At 40.4% G+C, this 6,440-nt stretch overlaps 1 protein-coding gene across 1 annotated transcript in view; it reads left to right on the top strand.

Moving 5' to 3' along the window:
* The first annotated feature begins 4,736 nt into the window (after positions 1 to 4,736).
* ncor2 (nuclear receptor corepressor 2) overlaps positions 4,737 to 6,440 on the top strand; it is a 127,448-nt gene continuing 125,744 nt past the window's right edge. The window contains exon 1 of the mRNA XM_015027474.1: positions 4,737 to 5,007. The gene's annotated coding sequence lies outside the window, so the exon portion shown is untranslated. The remainder of the gene's footprint in view (positions 5,008 to 6,440) is intronic.

The raw sequence follows: 6,440 nt of genomic DNA, 5'->3' as shown, positions 1-6,440 counted from the left end.
ATTCCCTCCACCAAAAGGTGGATCAACAACACAGATTGGTAGGGAGCTGATTACAAAAAAAATATATAAAAATACTTCTTATTTCACTTGTATCATTTTTTTTCCCCATTCGCAATTATAAGCTGCTTTTTGTTGGTTTATCACACAAAAATCCACGAAACTCTTCTGTGCATGAAATGTACCGTACAGTATGTAGTGTGAATCTGATATAAAATCTGGTGAGGCATTGTCTGCTTAAAGGTGTTTCCATTAAAAACAGATGGAAGTGACTTTTATATTTCTTTTTTTTTTTTTTTTTTTTTTTTTTTGCTCATTTCTGGTGAACACTGATTGCTTGACATTCATGTTGGAACGCATCCATACAATGTCCACTTTACTGAACACTGCGTGAATCCATGCAGGCTAACAGATGGTTGACTGAGCTCCAGAACGGCAGTGCCGATGCCAGCTTCATTACAGGGGTGCGCTTGGATATTGAACAAGTGTGAATATGTCTGTCATGCTCCCGGCAGCCATGGACAACAAAAGGAAAAAAAGGAAATTCAAGCAACAATTAATGACAATGCGTGAAACCGCGACACGCACATCATTACCTAAATCTATCACTAAAGGATAAGCATCACAGGAGAGAGTGACAACTGATACTAATCATCTGAAGGGCAAATTAAAAGGACACCAGAACAGATTCCAATTTGTTTTTTGTTTTTCTTTTCAGATTTAAAACTAAATATCATTCACTCTCTGTGATAGGAAAAATATGGTAAGCTCTGAGATGCAACCTATTTAATAGATGAAGAATGTGAAGCTGGAGCGATTCATGTCCTAACAGCAACATTTAGCCAACATGTGATCTTTGCAGGAGAGAAGGAAGGGGAAAGAGAGAGAAAACCGCGTGTTGGCAGTTGACCAGGTGCGGCGAGACTCAGGAAGTGGAGCCGGAATTCCAACAATGCAGGCAGTCTCTGCGCTCTTCTGTGAGGTGCTGCCATTTCTGCTCGCAGCGCTTTCTTTGTTGTGGCGAGTTAAGAGGCAGTCAGGTGAAGTCCTGTGGGCTGCGAATCTGATATTTGACTGTGAAACGTAAACCCGGGCCGATGACTGATACGGTGAGGACATTGATGTTGCAAAACTGTGAAAGAAAAGCAAGCAGGTTCCTTCCTCGCTTTCCCCTCTGACACAATCTTTTAAAACAAAAGATTGCTTTCCCAGGGCCATCTGACTCAAGTCTGCTCTTCCGATAATAAATGCCAGCAGAGGCAAAATGGATTAGGACCCTGCAAAAATGATACAGCACAGCAAAGCTGCTATCTCTCTATATGGCTGTAACAGATTGTGACACACAGTATCGCTTTCATCAGAAAATGCAATTATAGATTAAATATGTACTGTTTTGGGGGAAGTATGTCTATGAGTATTTGAATCAAAAGACATCCTCGTACTATCCACGACAGCAAAACAAAAAGCTCTCGTATACTGACACAATTATTGACATCCCTTGTACAGAAAAACTCCTGGCTAGCTGCTAGCTCATTAGCAGCTAACTAATTTAGCTAGCTGCTAACTGTCTAAACTGGTTAACAGCTAGTTTAGCTGCTGGCTATGTTTAGTTATCAACTAAAATTAACTCTTATGATCTAGTTAAATCTAACCTTATTTGAGTCTCTTTATTGAGTCTATATTAAACAATTCTCTTTATTTCAAAAAACATCACTAGTTCCACATTTGCATCGCAGCATTTTCAGGAAGTCTTTGACATGTTTGAGCTTTTTAAAAAAAAAAAGGGTGAAAAATGAATCAGTTTGGGGTCTTTCAGCTCAACATTGATGATCCAAAATGTTTAGCCAAAGAGAGCAGAAGGACGCAAGTGATTACCTGTAGGCAGAAATGCATAAACAGTTTTCAGTGAGGACTTATGCAACAGCAACAAAAGATGAACATATTTTCAGGCCTTTTATACATTTTTCCAAAGGTAAGCAAGAAAGCTGAGAGCACCGTAGAATTGCTTTTCTGTGCACCGGCAGTGTTGAAGAAAAGCTCTTAGAACGACCGATACAGTATCTTTTATAATGCCTGTTTTGCTCCACTCTATAATTCGTTTTCCTTCAGGATATTTTGCTCATCTTTTAATTCATAACTACAACCTCTGTCTGCATCGCATCCTACAGCTGACGCCCTTTGAAATCTTCAAAGTCCATTAATTGATGCAGTCACTCTCAGCGCTGCCTTTCATGTGGCTCCTGGATCTGTTAAAACAACCCACTCCAGTTATTCCTGTAACTAGCGGAAAGAGATATTTCAGGTCTCCAACTCCACCCCCCTCCAATGAGTTGGGTTGCAAAATGCATTTTTAGCAATCGTGAAAATGTGTCCAAATATTTACTAGATCTCGAGGTGGTTATTCTGTTCATCTGGCTGCAGATGACCACAGCTGTGAATATCGAAACTGGCGAGTGAGAAGCGTTTGTGTTTTATCATTGAGCTGCAAACCGGGGCAGAGATAGGCGGATGTATTATTCAGGCACCCGCCTAGGTCCAGATGACACAGCTGAAACAAACAGTTATCTTTCCTGCTCTGATAGTTGAGTGAGGAGATGGTGGTTTTACAGATGGTTTGAGGGGGGAGCGCTCCCAAACCCACAGAGCTGAAAGAAACAGACAGGGAAGGAAAACAATCCCATCTGACATAATAGGGTATGCTTTTTCTCAGATTTAATTCAAGATACGGCGTGTCTGAAGTGTTCCAGATACTTGTGTGCCAAATACCAATTGAAATCAAACATTTTAAAGCACAAAATGAATTGAAGCTGATTGCTGCAGTCTGTCAAAACATGTCAGAATGTTACACAACTGTGCATTTCTTTGTTTAATCTTTTTTTTTCACGGACGTCCATTTCTTTTCTTTACGCAAAAGATTGACTGTGACGGCAAATGCTGCAGCATGGGCGGTGGTTTTAGCAGCTATTGTAGCCGCGTGAAGCCGATTGAAAGGTTTCAGATCATTTGCAGGCCACTGACTTGGGTACAGTCACCAACCATGTACGCAGCAGGAGATGCTGGGATCACCGGAGAACTATCCTTCAATGTTAAACTGGTGTATTCACAGCTTGTACTTCTCCACGGGAGTCGAGGCGCACAGATGTAGAGTTCCTGGCAAGTCTGTGCTTGAGTTGACCCAGAGTTCACGTTGGAGCAGAGGCAGGGGTTGTTCTTGCGTCATAGTGGGGGCAGTCTAACAAAATAAATTTTGTTTAATATGGCGTCCACTCATTTGTCTGCCAGATTGTTCAATCCTAACAAGAGGAGTTGCAGTTCAAACGCGGGGGATCGACGACTACCTCCAAGAGTAGTGACTGACGAGTCTGGCCATCACCTACGAATCGAGGCAGAAATTGTCCGAACTACCTTAATTGGCTCATAGAAGTTTAAATAAGGAGAGATTTTAGTTTGTGTCAAACAATTGTGTTCATACTCAAAATTTAGATGGAGCAATCAGTCTAACATTCATGCTGTTGGGCAATGAGAGGAAGATAGAGTACCTGGGGAGAACCCATATACGCACAGGGAGAAGTCGATGCAGAAAGACCCAGTCCAGGTCCAAACCCATCACTTTCTTGCTTCAAGGCCACAGTGCTACTAACTGTGCCACCATACGTCCCTGCCCCGCCTTTCTAGAATGGCTTTACCTTATTCTGAGATGGCATTCTTCACTGAAAATTCATGACGTTTGGCATCATCCTCCCAACAATGCTGTAGTAGATGCTCCATAACCCTTGGTGATCTTTGTAATTCCTTTACCAGCCATTTGTGAATTCTGAGATAAAACACTTCAGGTCATCTGCACACCGTAGAGTTTCCATATTCTGTAAGACTCTGACCTTTTCTTCCCAGGAACCACAATCTTATAGTTAGAAATGCTAACAACGTAAGAGGTTATAACACCTCTTAATAAGGTGTTAAATTGTAAAGATGAACCATACAGTTTGTGGTAAAAGTAAATATTATGTATGTTAAAATAATGTTAATATTTAATATGATATTTTTTCACTTAAACTGTTAGATGGCATGCTAGAGAAAGTAGCAGCGTTGTGGTGTAGATAACACCAGTTCTGACCCTCACCCTGCTGGGTGAAACGAGGCTCTCACACACACACAAAAAAAGATTTGGCTGTGGCAAAATATGTGCTTGAATTATGTATTCTATAGTTTTGCATGCTATTCTAAACAACAAATAATTATCTTGGCAGACATGGTAACTGTTAATGTCCATACTATATCTGTTAATCAGAAATAGGAATAATTTTTGCTTTTCTGTTTTAAGTAAAATATCATGCAATAAAGTTTTGTTTAAAATTTTTGGTCAATAAAGTGACTATTGCTGCAGGTTACCAAACTGTGAGCATCTCATGAAACTTAATTTCTGGTTCAGTTGTTATGCAACTGTGTATCTACTCAAATCACGTCACACACATCTGAATTAAAACAGTATACAACATTTATTATTTATTAAAAGACTACCCCCTAGCCCCCTCCCCCCCCCAAAAAAAAAAATAAGATGCACAAAACAATGAGTTAAGAGAAATAAGCATTTTGAATTTTTCTTGTAAAAAAAATAAATAAATAAAAAATCACTTTCTTTAACTGCGCGCAGATTGATGGGTGAATTTGTTGTCGGAATGGGAATTCGTGGTCCTCTAGTGAGGAGGAGGAGGAGCGATGGAGCCTGTGGACCTATTGAGAACCAGAGAGGCGGTTCAGCCCCGCAATGGTCTGAGCAGCAGCGGTTCAGGGAGTAGCATTACTTGTGCAGGAACTGGTTCGACACCGCAGAAATCCGCTAACGGAGCAAATGAAAACGAAAACAACACTTTCTTGTGGATTAATTCTCTGGCGAGACTTTCACTCGAAGCAAGTGTACCTGTAAGCCACTTTGGATCGATTGACGAGGATTGGGACGTTACCTACTGAACATCGTTACCACCGAATGGTGTCTCCTGCCCCGCCGCTAAGGTTAGTTAGCTTCCATTGCTGGCTGTCCATTGGTTTGGGGGTCTGCTCTGTTGTTGGATGACGGGGTCCGGCTATTCTTTGGAGAACAAACATACATAGCATTATTGACCTTTTTCTGAGTCTATGCGTTGCGCTATAACCGCGCCTTGCATTAAACCGAGTGGAATTGAAGCGTCTACAAAGTGCTAAATCAGCTGGGTCCTCGGACACTAACAGTCTTCTCGTTTAGCTGATCACCGTCAGCTCGTTAATTATTTTATAAATCACAAACACGTGCTACATGGCTAGGCTAAGCTAGCAAATAGCTAAAGTGCTAGCCAGGCAGGCTAGCTGTCAGAGCAGACGAGGAGCTAGCGCCTCTGTTCTTGAAAAGAAATAATTAAACAGCTGCGTTTGTTTCTTTAAAAACACCACCCCGCAAACAACAATTCTAATATTCACCGTAAAAAAGTACTGTCAACTTTCCAACATGCCCCAGTTTGTATTTGTGTTTGGTTAAATAGCTTAGCTTGCTATCTAGGATGTACAAAATAACGTTCAGTGTGAGTTTGTAAACAAAGAATCCACACGAGTTCACCCAATGAACTTTGTCTTTCGTGTGTGGTCGAAGGCGAATTCTGTTTGTTTTTTTAAATTTACTTAGCAGGTAATAAGTTTGGATTTATGGCTGTAGTAAATTGTAAATATAGTGACGTAAGATAGAAGTAGACATCGGTTGAGTGGTTTCTCAGATTTGATGCCTAAACGCGTACACTGGATGGCTGTCGGAAATGTGCTGTGGTTTTTAAAACCGATTTAATGCTGACATTCGAAGCTAACGTCGAGCCGCAATAGGAATCACACTGAGAGATGCTATTCTGTATTGCTTGGAGTAAAATGGGAAAAAGAATGTGTTTTGATTTAGCTGCATGGACACTGTTAACATTCTGGCTCCCATTGCACTTGCTGGACACTAGTTACGTAATACGTCTTAGTGGGCATGCTACAACAGTTTTCAGAAGACCTTCATGTCAAAACGAACGATTTCACTTGGTAAAAGCAGAATACTTTTTACATGACACCAGGATTATATTTGTAAAAGAGCAAAGGTTATGATGGCTACAGCGGTTTAAAGAACTGAAATTCTGAGGCAATCTGATTTGCAGCAAAATGTTAAACGTGTGATCATGGCACATTTTATCATGAATGGCCTGCCTCTTTTGTGATTTATGATAAATGTCAGTTTAGTAGCTCTTTTTAAACAAAAACATCTTCAGTTTCTGCTTTGATCCAAAAGCTCCCCCTCCCCCATCCAACATAAACATTACAAATATTGAATACTATTTCCAATTTTCTAAGCTTGTTCTCACATATTAAATCAATAGATTTTCAACTAGCTTGCACATTTTCTTGAGTTTAAATAATTTAGCAGATCTTCTGGAAAAACCTTCATG

This window comes from Poecilia latipinna, unplaced genomic scaffold, assembly GCF_001443285.1.
Source record: "Poecilia latipinna isolate Pla-1442-1.1 unplaced genomic scaffold, P_latipinna-1.0 Scaffold8, whole genome shotgun sequence".
Lineage (NCBI taxonomy): Eukaryota > Metazoa > Chordata > Actinopteri > Cyprinodontiformes > Poeciliidae > Poecilia > Poecilia latipinna.
The sequence above is the reverse complement of the archived record's forward strand: the minus strand, read 5'-3'. Positions and strand labels throughout refer to the sequence as shown.